This window comes from Lissotriton vulgaris, chromosome 1_1, assembly GCF_964263255.1.
Source record: "Lissotriton vulgaris chromosome 1_1, aLisVul1.2, whole genome shotgun sequence".
In the NCBI taxonomy this organism is placed as follows: Eukaryota; Metazoa; Chordata; class Amphibia; order Caudata; family Salamandridae; genus Lissotriton; species Lissotriton vulgaris.
Genome location: NC_141685.1, coordinates 1,242,953,314 through 1,242,975,349, shown reverse-complemented (window position 1 = coordinate 1,242,975,349; position 22,036 = coordinate 1,242,953,314).

Below are 22,036 nucleotides of genomic sequence, written 5' to 3'. Positions count from 1 at the left end.
GAGAATATGACCACAATTATAAGCTTGTTAACCTCTCAGGACTCCTTACAATACAGCTTCTCAATGTATCCTTGAAACTCTTACTATCTGTAGAAAAATGAGGTGCAAGGATCAGCCTGTTCTCTGCAGGTTTACTCGTGAATGGCCTACTCATTAAAACATTCCATGATTATCACAAGGAAAATAAATCATGTCACATGGGAAAGAAATGAAAAGAACATTGCGCTTGATAATTAGGACTCCAGCTTCACCTAGAAATAAATGTTTGCATGTCACAGAACAAAGATGCTACCCAATGTTAGTCATTTTAAAATGCAGGCCTTCATTAGATATGGTAAATCTAATTTTGAATAAACATAGTTAATAACATTTGAGTGTTCCCGTATTAATGGTGTATTAAGGCAAAATATCTAATATGTAAAAAATGTCACAAGTTTGATATTGTATAAAGGCCACAACAATGTTTATTTTTACCAACTAGGAAATTTATAACAAATCCTGTTACAACTGCTTGCCTACCCTAGCGTTTCCGGCACCCCAGACGAGATACATCCTCTTAACTTTATCAATTCACCAGAACAGGGAACTCTGTGAAGACTCCTCTGAGATCAGCTAGATCAACCCTTTCCTAACCAAAACCTGAACTCCTGTCACTTACCCACTGTTATTCCAGCAAAATAATTTGTGTTTAGTACCCATCCCTTCCAAGGTCACCAAACATTCTGTACACCTCTCTTATAGTTGTTCTCAGATGAGCCTGCTTAAGTGAAGACACGCTTTTGATCCTCCCATCCAGGAACCACAACAGTAACGCAGCCTGTGTCCCATGGGAGCTGGTGCAGGGAAGGGAATTGTCACCCTGGCTGCTATTTGAACTATCAAAGACAGCAATAATCAGGGGTCTGTGGGACCCTCTGGCCTCTATGCCCAGGAGGCAATGCACCTGCAGCACAGATGGAAGCTACACCCGTGATCTAGAACAGAGATTTGATACTATGGACAAGGTTAGCCTCTACCTGCGCTGATTATCACTTTTCTCCTCACATCACATAGCCCAGGGTTACATGAATTGAAAGTTTGAACTTTGTTTGGGTGACCAAGATGCTTTTCTAGAGAGGGGTTATGGTGAACTGCTTCTGTGAGTTTTCAGAAGAAAAAATATTCAGATGAGTCAGGTGCCTCTTTTTTAGAGGAGGCAGGGAGCGGCTCACAAATATCTTTATAACTCTTGACAAGGTGTGACCACATATTCAGGAGTTCGAGGGGAACAGGGGTCACAGAGCTCATGTAGCAATGCAATGCTTTCACAACTAATACCCTGGGACTTTACCTTACTATTGCAGCCTAAACTGAGCACGAGGTACTTTTTGTTTTTTAAAACATAAAGAAAAGGCATTGTCGTTTGCAAAGCCAATAGCTTAAACTCTCATAAATGCGAGACCTATTGCATTGGAAATGCTTGTTTTCTCTGGTTGACCAGAATGACTACTTAATCCAAGCCGTCCGAAAAGCATTGAAATCTGGCATTTTTTCTTTCTGAAACATAAACTGAAAAACAGCAAAATCATACAGAAATCAGCAGTCAGGTGTATGCCTCGCATACAGGTGAGTCACTTCTGCTGCAACTTGCCTCGAAGTGGGTGAGGGGGGTGGAGGCTCTCGATCGGCCTCACATCTGGCTGTAAAGCTAGATGCAGGGACAGAGTGTGAGCAGACATAGGATGCGCGCCCGAGCCGGACGGTGTCTGCTGGCAAAGCTGCCCGCTCCTCCTCAGGCCTCTAATGCCTCCTGTGAATGGCGTGCTTTATGAGTGAGCGCCGCGTTGTATCAACCGAACAAAGTGTTGACGAAAGCAAACTGTCCAGACGCTGAAATGCAAAGTGAAGGCGCACTTGTATCAGGAAAGCACATCGTGGATGAAAATCATTCAAGAAAGGAGTGCTCACAAACGTAGATAAAACAGACTGAGGGACAACACCAGTAAAGGGTCCAGTCCTCATGGGACGTTAGAGAGGGAGATATGGCGGTACTAAGGAGGGACTAACAAGCCTCTTTTCTAATCAGGATCCCGCATTTACAAAGAACAATGTCATAAGCCAATGACAAAGATGGGCGGAGAGTGTGAGATGCTTCAAGAACATACCCTAAGAGCGAGTAGTGCATGCGTGCTGCCGCTAGGCTCGCCCAAAAAACGGACCACGTGTGTCGGGGCACAAAATAGAGCCCAATAGAGACCCGTTTCGAGACAGCAGGCACATCATGTGCGCATGCCCACACTGCTCACTTCTCACTAGTGGAGAAGTTAAGTCATGACATCATGCCAGGTGAGTGTTGTAGAGGATGGGAAATCCTTTAAAGAGTAATTTTCTTTCTGGATTTCCCCTCTCTTTTTGAAACTCAAGTGCAGCAACATTGTGGTGGTGTCACCAGGGCTTTAAGTGGAAGCGGTTTCAATATTATATACTAGCCATAGTTGCTGCTTATTTATCTCATGCAACTAACAACCATTGACAAAGCCAATAGTCCTGACATGTTGTAGATATAAAGTTACTTGTTGTATCATATATCTGGATGCAATGACAGAAACAGCAAAATGCTAGTCGGGTGGCACACTATGCTAACCACAGATCTTTAGCTCACTTGTTTTTAAGCCACACACTCAATTACATTGACCACGCCCCTTTGAGAGACCCCCCAGTTTTTTCATCCCACTTAAAGCCCTGGCTGAGACGAAAATTTGAAAAACCGTCACAGGCTTGCCATGGGAAATGCAGGGCAGGGGTGTATGCCCTTCCGAGCAAAGCAGGGGGCATTTTCCACGTCAATACGTGGGTAAGCACCCTACCATCAAACTAAAATGACCTTCGGTGAGTGTAGATGAGTTTGTGATTCTCACCTCAGTGCTGGAAGTAATTTTGCTGCCCTGTTCTTGAAGAATTTCAGCCCCATAGGTGGAATGTTCACTCTCGGTTGTGGACTGAGCTTCATATTCCATCTGTCCTGACCCTTATCAATGCCCCCGCTAGGACATTCAATGCTTTGAGCATAAATACACCAGAGAAAAAAATGAAAAATGTACTCAACGCACAATGCAACTCTTTTACACTTTAGTTCTTACAGTATCTGGTATGCAAACACTTTTAACAAACCTTTTCAGACAGAAGATTCACTTCTGTGCTCTGTGGCGTCCACAGTGACTCAGAAGTTCTGTTGAAATGTTTGGCAATAAAAATTAAATAATGAAGTGGGGATGGAGGCATACTGTCCCCTTATGATAATCCTCGGGAGAACATTCTTAGACTAACTGAGCACTGCTGTGGTTGGGTAAACATATTTTTGATTAGATTTTATTTTTAGGAAAATCTCAAACTGCACTCTACCTACAAAACCTGCAGGGCACAGACAGTGGTTTTGGATCTGGGATTAAAGAGCCTGGTGCTTCCAAAAGCGGATATTGCTTCGGGCGACTTGTAATGAGGATCTTAAGTGTGTGTGTGTGTGCGTATGGGGGGGAGGGGAGGGGGTTGCAGACATATGACGTTATGAGTAGAAGTAAGTACTTTCAATTCAACGACGTGTTGTTAACTCGAGCATTATGAGTCATCATGGCAAGAGAGTATCTGCAAAGGTGTTGTATACAATTGGAAATAGGACCCCTCCACAGTAGGTTGCCTGGTGTAATTAGCACAATTTTTACGAACGTAACATTCTGTAAACAACACAATGTTAATTTTCCTTCAGTAGTGTTTCTGCAGCAGTGACTAAAAATCTGTGTCCTTTTTTAGGTTTCGCCTAGCGAACAGCTGCGTAAGCAGCGTTTCGCGCAGGCGAAAACTTTTGTTTACTAGTATGTGGCTTATTCCCGCATCTCTGTTCCATTGGCTAGCTCCATAAATGGAGGCTAGCCATTGGAAGAGAGAGGCGTCCATCATTCTGCGAGGCGACTCGTGGGCGTTCCTGAGATTTTTTCTCATCCAGCCCCTCTGTTGCCGTCATTGCGGCGGTGGGCGGTTCCTGTTTTTTTTGGGGGGGAAGGTTTGTTTTGGTCATTGCAGGCCGACCGCCGCCGGAAGAAGTCCAGGTGAGGGCTTTTTCTTGCCTTCTGCTTTGCCTTTCTTGCCGTTTGCCGTTCCCGCCCCCCCTCTCGCTGTCCGTGCCTTTCCCGCCCCCCCTCCCGCTGTTCGTGCCTTTCCCGCCCCCCTCACGCTGTCCGTGTGCCCGTTAACCCGCCCCCCTCTCGCTGTCCGTGTTTCTTGACCCTGCCTCGCGACGAAAGGGCTGGCGGCTTTAAGGCGCCAACCGCTGAGTGGGGGCAGAGCCGGCGGCGGTGCCCCCGAAGACAAGTCCGCAGGCAGTGGAGGTGAGCATGGGGGCAAGGCTGATAACGCCTGGAGAAACTTGCTCTGGGGGGGGGGGGAATTCGATGGTTACCGGGGCTGTTGCTCAGTAGTAGAGCACAGGATGTGCAGTCGGAAGCCAGGTTCTAGCTCGCCCCTGCGAGTTGGTCAAGCTATGCAAAAATGCTTTGTTTTTTAATGTTCTCACCATAGGGCGCTTGTCTCCTTGCCGGGTGGCCACAGGGTTCTAGAGCGGCATGCCGACGGCAGCCAACCGGGGCCAGTGGCATCGGTTAAGGCGCACTGTTTAGGCGGGAGACTCCAGGGCTTCGCACACCCCTCCCTCAGCGGAACTATTTGGGGCATGCTCCGAGGGCAGTTTAGACTTAAAACAGAGGGGGCAGGCTCGAATGCGCAGCTAACGTCTGCTCAAACCCCGCTCATTGCCACTGATGGAAATTCAATGTTTACCTTCCCCTATATCACAGCGCTTGTAGCGCACTGAAGCATCCCGGGTTAACCGCGAGACACTCGGGATAACAGGAATACAAATTTCAGTTACGTTGAATAAGTTACGGCGCTCTGGAAAGCCCAGAAAGTGAATGTCCTTGCGCCGTGATCACCCTCAGCGTCCTCCGCGCCGCATTGCAAAAAAGCCACTTTTGCCCTCACAGTGTGCAGATGGGCCTGAAGATCAATCACAGTGGGGCCCCTGCAGATCAGAGTAGATTCTGTTTTGTTCACATGATCTGCAGTGGTCCACCCTCAGAAGGTTAGCATCTAGAGATATGACATTGATTTTCACTTCGAGCGATGTTTTAAAGTCAAGGATAGCATGTAGCACTTTCTTAAATTCTTCGGAGTGTTTTCACAGGGTAGATTTTAGGTGATGTAGGGCGCCCATGGTGGTGTCAGCGAGTGTTGAGGGTGGCACTGTGGTGTGGAGTTCAGGGATCTGTGATTTGACAGTCCTGGTTTTCTCCGTCATTGTACAATGAGGACAGAGAGAGAGGCAGGTCATGCCAGTCATGTGCCAGTCTAGAGTATTATGGGCTCCTGATCCCACCAGGCATGTGTGGTTAGTACCAGGGGAGTCGTGCTGCCATTTCAACCTTCAGGGAAGTCCACACGAGGAGGTTGCGCCTCTGTGCGTGCAATCCGATGTAGTGGGCAAGCCGATTGGGACCACAGTAATAGGACACTCCAGGCCAGGTGCACCGGAGAGAGGCACAGCCCCTAGCTTGCAGAGAGATGACACACTGTCGAGGGTGTGCGCAGGAAGAGAGGCATTTTGGGGTGGGCTATCCATCAAGACCACGCTATTTCGAGCATGGTCACATTGATCCATTTAAGTTCCCATTAGGGCTTGTTGCTGGGCACCACATAGCCGTTTTGTAGACTACAGATGGAAAATACAAAAACCTTCCGGCAAATGAAAGATTCAATAAAACGTGAAATATAAACTGACACAAAACTGACCTAGATTACATTTGTTCATAAATAGTCCGTGTTTTCCCCTGTAAAGTTAAGGACAAGATTTTAGGGATCCGATTACTTGTCCGTTCTAGAATGCTACAGGGTCTGGTGACTCCGCCCGCTTTAAGTCCTGTTTCGATTGAATGCGTTCTGGAGTTCATATACTGTTGTCTGTGGTGCCCCTTCACGAATTATTAGTCCATAGGTGGTTGACCACCCCGCCATTGGATTTGAGGTTGCTACCAGGGTTACAGGGCTTTTCTTATCAAGTGTCGTTTCTGCGCCCCAAGTGGCCTTATTAACAAACTAGTTTGATTGTAGTGTGCAACTTTTTCAAACCGTTCATCGGATTAAAGCGGGTATAAACCCCACTTACACGACATAGCTTATTGCCAGGAGCACAGGGTAGTTTGACTTCTAGTAAAATACTTTTCCAGCTATCTTTAATGAGCTTCGATCTAGGCAGATGGCTTGTAGTTTGAATTATCTCAGATGTTTACCATGTTTAGTAAAACTGTGGCTCTGTGTGTGTGGCTGGCTCTGTGTGTGTGTGTGTGTGCGTCTAGCTCTGTGTGTGTGTGTGTGTGTGCGGCTGGCTCTGTTTGTGTGTGGCTGGCTCTGTGTGTTTGTGGCTGGCTCTGTGTGTGTGTGGCTGGCTCTGTGTGTGTGTGCGGCTGGCTCTGTGTGTGTGTGTGCGGCTGGCTCTGTGTGTGTGTGTGCGGCTGGCTCTGTGTGTGTGTGCGGCTGATCTGTGTGTGTGTGTGTGTGTGTGCGGCTGGCTCTGTGTGTGTGTGCGCGGCTGGCTGTGCGTGTGTGTGCGCGGCTGGCTATGTGTGTGTGTGCGCGGCTGGCTGTGTGTGCGGCTGGTTGTGTGTGTGTGTGCGGCTGGCTGTGTGTGCGGCTGCCTGTGTGTGTGTGTGCGGCTGGCTGTGTGTGTGTGTGCGGCTGGCTGCGTGTGTGTGTGCGGCTGGCTGTGTGTGTGTGTGGGGCTGGCTGTGTGTGCGGCTGGCTCTGTATGTGTGTGTGTGTGTGTGTGTGTGTGGCTCTGCGTGTATGTGTGGGTGCAAATGCAATAGGTCTCACATTTGCGAGAGATTAAGCTAATGGCAATGTAAATGACAATGCCATTTATTTATCTGTTTTCAAAACCAACACATAAATACAAATTTTGTCATTTACAATGCCAATAGCTCTAACTTTTCCAAAGGCGAAACCATTGCATTGTAAATGCTTGTCTATTTCGCTTGGGCAAACAATTTCGCAGTAACGTTCCCTCAAATCTCTCAATATTTGCTCTGTCTTGTTTTGTTTGGTGAATGGAGCTCACTGGTTAGAGGCGGCAGACCCGAGAGCAGAGGACGGCCCGGGACCAGGGTTCAATTCCCGGCGCGGCAGGTTTCTGGACCAGGGTCAGCGGACTCGATAATTCTCTCGCCTCGGCGCCCACTCTGATCAGCGATCACACTCGGCAACTCTGGGCATTAGCTTGCCTCATCTTCACTAACGGCCCCACCAGACCGCCGGGGATGCCTGGTCTCACCCTGGAGATACCCATTAAGGGACCATCTCTCAGGGAAACCAGGAAGGGTTTCGCAGCGGTCGAAGCGCCTTGGGACCCTCCGGGTAAGTAGTGCGCTATATAAATGCCTATACATTTACATTTACATTTTACATTTACTGTAATAAGTGAGCGGTCTAGTGGACACTCCCGGCTGGGGCCGGATGTGTCGCACCCACGCGTCCACGCCGACGGCTGGAGCGCGGAGCGATAAAAGAAAGGGCATCCCCAGTGTTGGGCAGTCGGCACCCAGACCTTCCAACTGTGTGTGGTGTGCATTTATTTGTATGCGTGCGCCCAAATCAGCGCGCACGGTGCCCAAGTGCAAAGGGACTTACACTTACTAGCACGTAATTTTATGGCAAGACCGGAGGCTCCTATTATGCTTTCTTATCTTGCTTTAATTCCCATAACAGCCAATATAAGTAAAAAATGACAGTTCCCAGAGGGCTCAGCGGAACAACTGGCCAATGAGAACACAATAGAACCAAAACCTTATAACCAATCATAATGTAATAGCATCAATAACGTCACTTCTGACTGCGAACATTCCTCTTTTCTTGCTGCTCGCAGTCAGATAAGTGACCTATCTTCATTGCTCTACATTTATTTTTATACTTGCTTGGTTTTACTGTTTATAACTTATTGTTTTTTAAGCATATTCATCTTTGCGTGTATGCAGCGCTTTCCGCTCTTTCAGTAGCACCTTTCGCGGGCTCATTTTAATTTACGCCCCCCCATGCGAGCGGTTTGGTTTGGTATTTACCGCTGCGCAGTGAATGTTTCCGGCTGTTTCTTTCTCAAGCGTGTTTCCTTGCGGCGCTCGGTTGGTTCCCGCTGGGTTGGTACCCGCTGTGATTACTCTTGCTGTTTCCCCAATGAGCGCGTCTTTGCTTACTGCTCGGTGACCGGCTCTGGAGCTTCTGTGAGCTTGCTGGGCTTCACCGGAGTTCTTCCTCCTTTGTGCTTGTCACTCCCTGCAAGGGGAGTGTCCAAGTTGTTGTTCTGCCCCAAACATTTCTTTTAACCCTTTCCTCACTCGTTTTGGCCTTTTCCTGTGAAGCATGGAAATAGATAGCTCGCCTGGTTCAGACCAGAAACAAGAGGAAGGCGAGTCCTTCAAGGATGACCTGAATAAATGTATTAATACTTCTGTTGAGTCTGTTGTGGAAACGTCCATGAGACGTTTTTCAAAGGGCATAGAGAATTCCATGTTAAGTTTATTGTCCAAAGCACTGGCCCATTCTGCGGGGGATAGTAGAAAGAAAACGGTGGTTTCCTCTGCTTCTGTTCCTATTTCCAATACTGAGTCACGCATGACCAGTGAGGTTGCCTCTCATATGATTGAGGACAATGTGCCTCCCAGGCCTCCTACCAAGGAGGGGTTATTATGCTCTGAGGATAAACACAAGAATACATTAAAGCACACACAGAGGTTCCCAAAAAGTTGTTTATTTCCACCATTTTGGACACTGATAATGATATGGATGTCACAAATGATGTATTTGACTTATTTGATGTATATGACCCCCGCTCTCCTCCTGCTAAGCAACCCAAATTAGATTCTCTCAATTTTGAGCCTGTCCTGGACTCCGAAGGGGTTCCCGTGTTTGATCCTGCTTCCATTCGTCACCCGAACTCCACTGAGTGGTTTCCTGCAATACATGTAGGTGAATATATCTCCTCCAGACTTAGCCTTCATCTAGAAGCTACTACTAGGGCCAAGTTGAAATCTGAATGTGCGAAACCCTCTTTGGCTGAGAAAATCGCAATTGTTCCTGTCATTGAGCAACCTTTACTCACCTTCCTTTCCAAATTTGGTAAAGACCCACACAAAGGGGTGGACAAGGCCTGGTCTACATGCCAGGATAAATTGCTTGATGTGGTGGGTCCTTTGGCTCGCATTTTTGATCTGGCCGAATATGCTCGCCTGGAAGGTACGGAGTTATCTGCAGATGTCATCTCACTGTAGGTCCAGCGCGCCTTTTGTCTTTTCGGAAACGCTAATGCTGCCATCACTCATAAGCGTCGCAAAGGTCTTTTAATTAAATTTGATCCCAAATTGGCCAATTTGGCTACTCAGGACCTGGGTATTAAAGTAAATGGTCTGCTTTTTGGTGATTCTTTGATCAAGGACCTCAGCAGGTTCGTTTCTGCATTCCCCTCTTTAGATAAGGCTCAGCAATCAATTAAAAAAGTTTTTTCACCTCAGGTCTTTGGACGGGCCAGCAGAGGAAGGGGTTGCTCTACCGGCATTTCCTATCCCAACCAAGGCTCCAGAGGTTCCTTCAAATCCAATTCCCAGGATGACAAACCCCAATTCTATCCACAGAGAGGTCGTGGCTTCAGGGATCGAGGCCAAAGGAACTTCAGAAACAACAACCAACAAGGTGGTTTATGTTCCTCCCCTTCCAGTAGGAGGTCGTTTAAAGTTTTTTCTCCATACGTGGCAGTCTCTCACCGCAGATCCTTGGGTCCTCAATACAGCCAAAGATTATCTTATAGAGCTTTATGCGTTGCCTTCCCAAACTGTGTTCCCTCCTCCTCTGCTGTTTTTCGGAAGAAATGTCACAACTCATTTCCTTAGAGGTCCAAAGCCTTCTTCAAAAACAGGCAATTCTAATCGCCCCCTTAGACCGTACGGGTTTTCTCAGTTCTATCTTTATGATGCGGAAAAAGAACAAGAAGATGCGTCCAGTGATACACCTAAAATCGTACAACCAATTCGTGGTGTATCGCCACTTCAAAATGGAAACTATAATTAATTTAAGAGACACCCTTCGTCCAAACGATTGGATGATTAGATTGGACTTACAGGACGCATACCACCTCACCATCCTGATTCATCCATCTCACTTCAAGTTTCTTCAATTCCAGTGGCTGGGCGTAACATATCGCTTCAGCTCTCTTCCTTTCGGTCTGTTGTCAGCCCCATGGTGCTTTATAAAAGTCATGAAACCTGTGGTGTCTTTCCTTCGGTCCCTGGGGATCAGATTCATAATGTATATGGACGACATTCTGATCAAGAACACAGACAAGCAGCTTCTTCGGTCCGACCTCAGTACTACCCAGTCTTTTCTTCTCAATCTGCGTTTCCTCCTCTATCACGAAAAGTCCATGCTCCTTCCTTTTCAATGCATAGAGTTTGTGGGCTTCCTCGTGGACTCTTCCACAGCATCTCTCATGCTTCCACAGTCAAAGATCTCTACCATCACTCAGAAATTGCTCAGGTTCTTCGGACCTCCCTCATTTCTCTCAGATCTCTCGCAAGAATCGTAAACCTTCTCTCCGCTTCCATTCAAGCCATCTTTCTGGGTCCCCTTCATTATCGGGCGCTTCAATGTCTAAACATCAGACATCTTCGTCAAGGATTGGCCTATGCCGATCTTATTCCTTTAAATTAGGAATCTCACGTCGAACTGCAATGGTGGATTGAATATTTAGATGCTTGGAATGGGCGAACTATCTTCACTTCGGCCCCCTATCTTGTAATAGAATCAGATGCAAGCCTGTCGGGTTAGGGGGCCCGCTGTGGTCCAATATCGACTGGCGGTACATGATCTCAAGAGGAGTCGAAATTGCACATCAATTGTTTACAGATGCTTGCAGGTTCCTGTGCGATTCAGAGTCTCACAGAGAACAGGGTTAGATGTTCCATTCTTCCGCGCATGGACAATGTTTCTGCGGTCCGCTACATCAATCTTCTCGTGGCACCAAATCTAAGCCCCTAGTGGAGCTTGCGAAGAGCCTTTGGGAATATTGCCAGTCAAACAAGCTTTCACTAATGGCAGAGTATCTTTCAGGAGATCTCAATGCAGTAGCAGACTGGCATTCTCGCTATTTGCGGGACTCCAGCGATTGGAGGCTTTTTCCAGCTGTTTTTCAATCTCTCTCACAAAAATGGGGCCCTTTTTATATCGATCTGTTTGCTTCTCGACTCAACACCCAGTTGCCTCGATTCTTCAGTTGGCGTCTAGATCCTTCGGCCCTAGCTACAGATGCTTTTCTTCAAGATTGGTCCCTTCACCTCAACTATGCCTTTCCTCCTTTCCTCATGATCAACAGGGTTCTTTCTCAAGTTCGTCGTCAATTGACAACCTTGGTCATTGTGGTTCCTTTCTGGCAATCCCAGATTTGGTTCCCTTCCCTTCTGGAAATGGCAATGGATTTCCCACTCCTCCTCCTTGTTCGCAAAGATCTGCTTCTGAACCCTAAGGTCTTCCTCACAATCTTATCCTGGACAATTCATTGGTTCTGCGGCCTGGAAAGTTTCCGGCCTGTCCCTCCTGACAACCTCATTTCACAAGAGGCTTCTCTATTTATCAGCAATGCCTGGGCCCCTGGGACCTCCAAAACTTACAAGTCTGCATGGTCTTTATGTGCAAGCTGGTGTCTGGAAAGACATATTGATCCCTTTTCAACCCCTCTACATTTTGTAGTCAATTTCTTGGCTTCTGAGGCCAGTTCAGGTAAGTTCTATAGAACAGTCAACTTCTATAGATCTGCCATTTTGCTTAATCATTCTCCTATTGATGGCAAACCGGTTGGTGCTCATCCTTTAATCTGCCGCCTGCTGAGCTGGCACGGCCCGTGCAGGGCGTTTTACTCGGGCGGTGACGTCAGGCAGGGGAAGGTCAGGGTGGGGGGTTGTAAAATGCGGGATATGGACCATTAGAGGTAAGTACCTAAATAAATAAATAAAACGAATTTTGTTGCCCGCGCTGCATCACATTTGGCGATAATGCGTGGGCAACGAAATTCGTTTTATTCATTTTTTTCGGTACTTACCTCTAATGGTCCATATCCCGCATTTTACAACCCCCCACCCTGACCCTCCCCTGCCTGACGTCACCGCCCCAGTATAACGCCCTGCACGGGCCGTGCCTGCTGCTGAGAGGAGTTCAGTTTTCCAAACCTCCGTTGGCTAAGTATTCCAGTTCATGGGATGTTAATGTGGTACTCCAGTTGTTTTCTGATTGGCCAGATAATTCGTCTCTTTCTCTGAAAATGTTCTCTGCTAAGCTTACCATGTTGCTGTGCCTGGGTTCTATGAAATGCGTCTCTGATGTTAAAGCTCTAGATGTTTCTTCTTGCCAGTTTTCTCCTGAAGGTGTTTTATTTCAAATTAATAGAAGGACAAAGACAAACTTGAATACTGTTTTTACCCTTATTTTCCTTCCCATTGTAAACTAAGTATAGGTCAATGTCTCAAAGTGTACAAACAAAGAACTTCTGATCTCAGAACGTCCTCTCATTCCCAGCTTCTCATTTCTTTTAGTAAACCCCATCTTCCTGTTTCTTCTGCTACCCTTGCCCGTTGGGTCAGTTGGAAAATGCCCCTTGCGGGCATTGACGTCTCCTTTTTCTGAGCCCATTCCACCAGGGTAGCTATGGCTTCTAAGGCCTTTTGGGCTGGCTCCCGTTTGGAGGACATTCTGAGATCAGCGGATTGGCCTAATGACATCGTGTTTCAAATGTTTTATTGCAAACCTGTTGATACTGTGGCTTCTATGGTGGTTAATATGCTTTAAACAAGCATGATAGGAGCCTCCAGTCGTGCCATAAAATGTAGAATTTCCTAATACTCTATAACAAAAAGTCTTAATTTTAATAAAGACACGGAGGCGAGTATTATCCCACCTCTACACTTCTAATCTGTGTTCTCTCTCCCTTCAGCGACTCCAGAGTTGCCGTCTGCGTCTTTGAGATGTTGATTTCAACAGACAGGAACGTCTCCCACTTTGGCTGGTCTCCTCCCCTTCCTGTTGGAGTCTACTACGGTGTCTTCTGCAACTCATCTTTCCTGGTTGGATTTGGGTCAAGAGTTCTGCTCCTGGACTTTATCCTTTTCTATTGTTCTAGCGTTTGTTCCATTGTTTAGTGACTTTTTCTGATCTGCTCGCCAATGAAAAGAGGAATGTACGCAGTCAGGAGTGACGTTATTGGTGCTGTGACATTATGATTGGTTATAAGGTTTTGGTTCTATTGTTTTCCCATTGGCCAGTTGTTCCGCTGAGCCCTCTGGTAACTGTAGTTTTTTACTTATCTTGGCTGCTATGGGAATTAAAGCAAGATAAGAAAGCATAATACTCGCCTCTGTCTCTTTAATAAAATTAAGGCTATGCAGTCTAAATATCGAGTTTTTTTTATCGAGTGGACATAATATCGAGTCAGGAATATCGAGTCTGCAATAATATCGAGGTAAGTAATATCGATATAAGTAATAACGATTTTTATAGTGAAAAAAAATATCGAAGGTAGTAAAATCGAGTAGTTATTATCAAGTGTGTAAAATATCATTTATGTTTTTAAGTAATTAATATCGACAGTAAAAATATGGAGTGTCAGAATATCGAATGTAAAAATATAGAGTGTCAGAATATCGAATGTACAAATATAGAGTGTTAGAATATCGAATGTAAAAATATAAAAAGTTAGAATATCGAAATTATAAATATAGAGTGTAAGAATATTTATATTAGGATTTTAGATTGTAAAATATGTTATTTAAGTTATTAAAATATATATATTTTTATATAATTTTAATAAATAATTAAAAAAAAATATTTATTTAAAAAATGTATAGTAAAATGTAGGAGCATGATGTGGGTTTTTAGGGGAATAGGGTGGGGAGTGTTTTAAACAAGTGAATTTGGAATTCTTTTGTTTTTAATTTGATTTAAAAAAAAAATCTTAAAAATATTTAAATAAATGTATAGTAAAATTTAGGAGCAGGATGTGGGTTTTTAGGGAAATAGGGTGGGGAGTGTTTTAAAAAAGTGATTTTTTTTATTTTAAAAAAATTGTTTAAAAAAAATGTAAATAAATGTATAATAAAATTTAGGAGCGGGATGTGGGTTTTTAGGGGAATAGGGTGGGCAGTGTTTTAAAAAAGGGAATTTTCAATTTTTTTTATAATTTTTTTTAAAATATTTAAATAAATGTATAATAAAATTTAGGAGTGGGATGTGGGTTTTTAGGGAAATGTGTGGACAGTGTTTTACAAATTTGTTTAGTTTTTTTTCAAATATTACATTTTTAGAAACAAATTTAAAAAATGTGTAATAAAATTTTGGAGTGGGAAGTGGGTTATTAGGGGAGTAGGGTGGGGATTGTTTTAAAATTTTCAATTTGTAATATTTTTTTGTTAATTTAAAAAAATATATATTTAAATTTTAAAAATGTATACTTACATTTAGGGATGGGATGTGGTTTTTAGGGGAATAGGATGGGGAGTATATTAAAAATTAGAGTTTTTTAAATTTTATATTTAAAAAAAAAATATATATATAAAAATGTTTTAATCATATTTAGGAATGGGATGTGTGTTTTTATGGGAATAGGGTGGGTAGTTTGGTTAACATTTGTATTCATAAATGTAAAAAAAATTAAATAAAAAAAATATTTTGTTTAAAAAAAATATTAAAAATGTATGTTAAAATTTAGGATTGGGATGTGGGTTTTTATGGGTATAGGGTGGGGATTGTTTTAAAAATTTGATTTTGAAATTTTTTATTTTGTTGTAATTATAACATATTAAATTTGTATTAAAATTTAAAAAAAATCAAAATAAAGATCAGGAGTGGGATGTGGGTTTTTATGGGTATAGGGTGTGGGGTGTTTTAAAAATTTGATTTTTTAAATATAATTTCAAAAATGTTAAATTAAAAAAAAAAAAATTAAATAGTAAATTATATTGGTTTTGTGTACAGTACATTCCCTGAGTTTGTAGTTGGTGGAGTGGGATTAGTTAATTATATTGTTTGATTGTCCACCACCTTCCCTGAGTATATACTTGGTGGAGTGGGTATAGTAAATTATATAGGTTGATTGTCCTGCACTTTCCCAGAGTTTGTACTTGGTGGAGTGGGAATAGTAAATTATATGGCTTTGGTATCCAGCACCTTCTCTCACTTTGTACTTGGTGGAGTGGGAATAGTAAATTATTTTGTGTGAGTGTCCAGCATCTTCCCTGACTATATATTTGGTAGAGTGGGAAAAGTAAATTATATGGGTTTTGTGTCCAGCACCTTTCCTGAGTTAGTACTTGGTGGAGTGGGAATAGTAAATTATATTGTTTGAGTGTCCAGCACCTTCCCTGACTTTATAGTTGTTGGAGTTGGAATAGTAAATTATATGGATTTTGTGTCCATTACATTCCCTGACTTTGTACTTGGTGGAGTGGGAATAGTAAATTATATGAGGTTTGTGTCCAGCACCTTCCCTGAGTTTGTACTTGGTGGAGTGGGAATAGTAAATTATATTGTTTGAGTGTCCAGCACCTTCTCTGAGTTTATACATGGTGGAGTGCGAATAGTAAATTATATGGGTTTTGTGTCGAGCACCTTCCCTGAGTTTGCACTTGGTGAAGTGGGAATAGTAAATTATATGGGGTTTGTGTCCAGCACCTTTTCTGAGTTAGTACTTGGTGGAGTGGGAATAGTAAATTATATTGTTTGAGTGTCCAGCACCTTCCCTGACTTTATAGTTGTTGGAGTTGGAATAGTAACTTATATGGGTTTTGTGTCCAGCACCTTCCTTGACTTTGTATTTGGTGGAGTGGGAATAGTAAATTATATGGGTTTTGTGTCCAGCACCTTCCCTGAGTTTGTACTTGGTGGAGTGGGAATAGTAAATTATATGGGTTTTGTGTCCAGCGCCTTCCCTGAGTTAGTACTTGGTGGAGTGGGAATAGTAAATTATATTGTTTGAGTGTCCAGCACCTTCCCTGACTTTATACATGGTGGAGTTGGAATAGTACATTATATGGGTTTTGTGTCCAGCACCTTCCCTGAATTTGTACTTGGTGGAGTGGGAATAGTAAATTATATGGGTTTTGTGTCCAGCACCTTCCCTGAGTTAGTACTTGGTGGAGTGGGAATAGTAAATTATATTGTGTGAGTGTCCAGCAACTTCCCTGAGTTTATAGTTGGTGGAGTTGGAATAGTAAATTATATGGGTTTTGTGTCCAGCACCTTCCCTGAATTTGTACTTGGTGGAGTGGGAATAGTAAATTATATGGGTTTTGTGTCCAGCACCTTCCCTGAGTTTGTACTTGGTGGAGTGGGAATAGTAAATTATATGGGTTTTGTGTCCAGCACCTTCCCTGAATTTGCACTTGGTGGAGTGGGAATAGTAAATTATATTGTTTAAGTGTCCAGCATCTTCTCTGACTTTATACATGGTGGAGTTGGAATAGTAAATTATATGGGTTTTGTGTCCAGCACCTTCCTTGAGTTTATACTTGGTGGAGTGGGAATAGTAATTTATTTGGGTTAAGGGTTAGCACATTCTCTGAGTTTATACTTGGTGGAGTGGGAATGATAAGTTATTTGTTTTTACTGTTCAGCATTTTGGTAGAATATATAGTTGATGGAGTGGGAATAGTAAATTTTAATATATGAATGTTTAGGGGCCCATTAGGATGTCGGGCGGATTTCCTCCACCAGGGTAGCGGTGGCCACCGCCACCCTGGCAGGGGCAATCCGCCCGACATCCTTCCCTGCATTCCCCCCGCCATATTACGATGGCGGAGGGGACCGCAGCGGTGGGAAGCACCGCCCGCCTGTTTTCCGCTCCGGTCGCCTTGCGGTCCTGGGCGGAAAAGGGATAACATGGTGGCGGTGTCTATCAGACACCGCCAGCCATATTAGAATAGGCATTTTGCAATGCCTGTCCGTGGTGACAATGCCGCCACGGAAAGGCATGCGGTGTTCACTCTGGGGGGCACCTGTGGGCCCCCAGAGTGACGGCGAAAGGGGGGTGGCACACGGGGGGTACCTGTGGTACCCCCCTGCATTTGCATAATCGCAGCGACAGGCACCGCGCGGTGCCTGCCGCTTCAATTATGCAAATGTGTGCATTTGTTTTTAACATTGTGGCGGGCGGTGCAGTGAGCACTGCCTGCCACAATGTTAATTTGAGGAATGCGCCCGCCACAGTGGCGGGCGCATCCTAATGCCAATGTCGGGACCCCCGCCCTTTAGGCGGGCGGTCCCGATGTCCGTTAGGGTGGAGGGCGGACTTTTTCCGCCCGCCATCCTAATGGACCCCTTAGTGTTTTGTGAGAGTATATATAATGATATTCACTATGTTTAACTCATGTTGTATGGTAAAATTATTATAACAATATTAATTAATTATTGTAATTGTTAGTCATTAAAAATAAATTAATCAGAGTTGTTTTAAATATTTTATTATTTTCAAAAAGTAGGTAATAAAATAAGAAATCTGAAAATAATTTTATTGACATTTTTAAATGCTATCTGTACATTTTTATTTTCATGAAATACATTAAAAAATTGACATTTTCATCACAGTTGTACATTTTTCTCAATTATTATCGTAAACAATTTATTAAAATTATTTTTAGTAAAGTAATATTTATTAAGTGTACATTTTTTTTTATTTCACAGTTTTTAATGTAAAAAAAGATTAATTTGACAAGTCATATACAACAACTATTTTTATAATTTTTTAACCCTGTGGTAGTATTTTTAAACATTTTTTGTAGTACACATATTTATAAACATTAACACAAAAAGGTAGGTTTTGTTAACATTAAAATAATATTTACATTTGTGATTTTTGAAATAAGTGATTATTATTAATATATAAAATATTAATAATAATGGTTTTTACAGATATATTGCTAATGTTTTTAGGTAAAATATTGGTTTATACAAACAGTAAATAATAGGAATATTAATAAAAGTATTCAGTTTCAGTTTCAGTTTAAGTTTAATGCATGATTATTTAAAATCGTTACAAAACCCCCGTAGCAAAAATATAAATAAAATACACACAGCTAAATTTGTTATTGTGTGAGCGAAAAAAAGAAATTATACCATACAGTATTAAAATCCAGTTACATAAGAGAAATAACGAGTATGTACCCCAATTAAGGGTGTAAGGAGAATTTCACGAGATTATATTTAGTCCGTGACTGCTTGCAATAGGTAACTATTGACAAGATTCATATATTTGACTTCTCTACAAGCCAGGATGCATGATGAACCACCCAGCCAGCTTATCACTGCTTGTCTACTAGATCGAATGTTCAATTTGATGAAAATCACCTTTAGGTACTGTCTCCTTTGGCTTAGCATGGCTGGACAAGCACATAACAAATGGATCAGGGTTTCTTTTTTGAATCCACATAATCGACAAGCTTCTGATTTAAAAACTGGCATCCATGAGGGAGATAAGTCCTTGGAGTCGTGCACACCCATCCTGAACTTTAAAAAACACATCTTTAAATAAGTACTGAAATGGGCAGACAAGTAGGCTTGTGGCTTTGATGTCCTATATGAGTTTATAACTGTTCATCCGTGCCGCCTCTTTGTAAGCACCATTTTATCTTCCAATAAAGATTTCTTCTTCGTAGCGACGTTCACTGTTTTATTAAAAGAAACTCTGTCCATGGTATTGTCCCATGCTGGTTTAAGTTCCAAAATGGCCAGGGAGGTACTCAGGAAGCTCCCCCAAGAGTTTGGCATTTCTTGCTCCTTCTGTGATCTAACTTCGTCCCAGCAGAGTCTATTCAATGTGCCCTCTTCAGATGATCGGAGGGTATGGCAGAATTTAATGAAGTTGCTCATTCCCCTGTATTTTTGATCCTGGAGTCCAAATTCCAGTCTTACCTGGGCAGGCGAGGCACATTTTGGCAAATCGAAAACCAATTTGTAGATTTTTGACTGTAACTCGTTCTGTAAATTCGAGTCTTTGCCACACCAGGAAACTAGGCCATAGGACAAACTGGGCTGGATTTGGGCAGCCATTACTTTTAACTGGTGAGAGTGATTTGGGCAATCTAGTTTTCTCCGCATCAATCTATAAGCATTGATCAGAGACTGAGTCTTTGCTCTAAGAGCCAGTTTGTGTTCTTTGTGGCTTGCACCCTGCCCAATTGTTACCCCCAAATATTTGTATGAGCTTTTTTCTTCTACATGAGCCCCCTTGACCATCCATTTAAAGTTTAGTTTTCTAGTATCAAATAGGCGGACGACTTTTGTTTTATCTTTATTTATCTCCAGCTGTTCTGTGTCCAAGTAGGCTGCCAGGTTGTTTATTGATCTCTGTAACCCCACTGGGGTTTGGCACAGCAGCACTATGTCATCTGCGTATTGGAGGATTGCGAGTGGCTCATTGGCCAATTTCAGGGGGTGGCAATCTGGGGCATCAAAATGTGCGGCAATATCTGATAAATACAGGTTAAAAAGGCTGGGGGCCAAAACACAGCCTTGTTTCAGCCCGTCTTGAGTGTAGATACTTGCGGTGGTGCTCAGCCCGTTTCCCAGTTTAACTCTTGTCCAAGTATCAGAGTACAAGGTTATTATAGCAGAGAGGAGTGCGTTTGGGAGACCCCATCTTTTGAGTTTGTTCCATAATTGACTCCGGCTCACTCTATCAAATGCAGATTTGATATCCACGAAAAAGGCAAAGAGGCGGCCTTTCCTTCTTTGCGCCTGTTCCGTCAGGAGGGCTAAAGTTGCGAGGTTCGATTGAGTGCCCATGCCTTGCCTGAATCCTGTTTGGAATTTGGGAATTATGTTTTTTCCTCCATCCAGACTTGTAAGTGGATCAATAGGCACGAGGCATATAATTTTGCCTCCACGTCAATCAAAGAGATTAGTCTGTAGTTCCCCGGCTTGCCATGATCTCCCTTTTTGTATATGGGGTGAATGATAGTCCCCCTCCAGGAAACTGGGATGTTAGAAAACTTGTAAATCTCATTGAAGACTGTGGTAAGGATTTCTGACCACATCTCTGGATTGTTCCTAAAGATTGCATTTGGTATTCCATTTGGCCCAGCCGCTCCCTCAGACTTTATTTTATTTATAAGTCTGCTTAGGTCTTTCGCATTTGTCAGGGGGCTTTGTTCATTGGAAAACGAATTCAGATGGAGTGATGTGACTTTTAGTATAGTGTAACTGGATCCGTCGTGAAGATCCATTTGGTCATGGTGTGGCCCCTGATGTAATTGTTCTGGACTCCTCGTGGGATTGTTAAACAGGGTGTTTACGTGGTCTATCCAACTTTCTGCGCCGATTCCTGCCTCTTGCTGGAGTGTTGGACCAGCTGTTAATGAGTTAATGATCCCCCAGAAATCGCTGCTGTTGGGTTTTTTGCTGGCTATTAATAGTTGTTGCCAGATTGATTCTTTATATGCTGATTTTGCTTTTCCCAAGTTCTTTCTGTAAGCACTCCTTAGTGTTTGCAATTTTGTTTTTTCTTGCTTTAGGCCCTTTTCTCCCTCACGGGATAGGCGTCGCACTTCTCTCGCGATCTCTCTTTTGCGCATTTTGAGATCACGGTTGAACCAAGGCTCCCTTCTAAGTGTTTTTATTAACCTATGTGGATTGGAAGCCGGGTAGGTTTGAAGCAAGTGTTCGACCAGTTGCTCCCAATGGTTTATGTGCGCCTGTTCTTGTACTGGGCCTTGGGTCTCATTATAGGCTTTTACTTTCTCCTCCATGAATTGTGGGGCTACTCCTCGCCATTTTACTTTGCGCAAATTATACGTTTCTGGCTGCTGCATGATAGCGTTGCGCTTTTGAGTATTGTATATTCATACAGTCATGTAAGTAATTTTTAATAAGGTGAATGTTTGTTTATTTAATGTACAGTCATTGAAAATAACATATAGTACATTGGAATAATTTTTATAACAATGTTACATTTTTGTTTAATTAAAAAAAATACAATAGTTACATAATGTAAATTGTAACATCTGTAAAATAATTTTAGAATGTTATTTAATGTTAATATAAATGGAACTAATTGTTTGTTTGGGACTATTTTGTAACCGCGCCATGGTATTTTGGGTCATTTCGACTTGGACGAGCTCGCGGTTGGAGGCTGCTTCGCGTGTGGAAGGGTAAGTTTAATTTTAAGTACTTTATTTAAGTTATATGTTTAGTTTGAGTGTTTGTGGAGTGTGTGTAAGTTTTTTATTGTTTGGAAGTTGTAGGATGTGTGTGTTTTAGGCGGTAGTTACGGTTATCGTTTTGGTTCCGGTTTACTAGTGTTGGGTTAGTTTGTTAATGAGGTAGGAATAGGATTAGAAATGTAACTTAATGTTTTGTATTATGTCTAATAATGTCTTAAATTGTATGTTGGGGTGCATTGTGTGCGGGTGGGTATGTTTTTTTTCTATTTTACAGGTACTTCATGTGTATGTCGTTTTTGGGAGAAGATTGCGTTTTTTTTCGTAAGAAGGGTCTCTATTATTTTTTAACCCCTTCGAGGCTAATGACGAGCTGGCCTCGTCATGGCGCTTACCTGCCGTGCGCGGATGACAAGGCCAGCTCGTCATAAAACAATGAAAAACAATAAAACCCAGCGCAGGACGGGAAAACGCCTAGCAGCCATGGGGTTAATATATTAGAGACACACTTTCTAACATTTTCGGTTTTTCCAGGAGCGTTTTTTATCTTTTACACTATTTTTGCGTTTTTAAAGGGTTATCGTTGGATCTATTATGGAGAAGAATCATTATGGATGTGTTTTTTTAAATGTTATTTATATTACACTTCCATGAAGCGTTTATGTGAACTATTTTTTGGTTTTCAAGGGTTTTGGAGTGGATTGTGTTGGAGAAGAACTTTTTGGATTTCGTGTTATTTTTGGATGATCTCGTTTGGATTGTTTGGATGGATTACT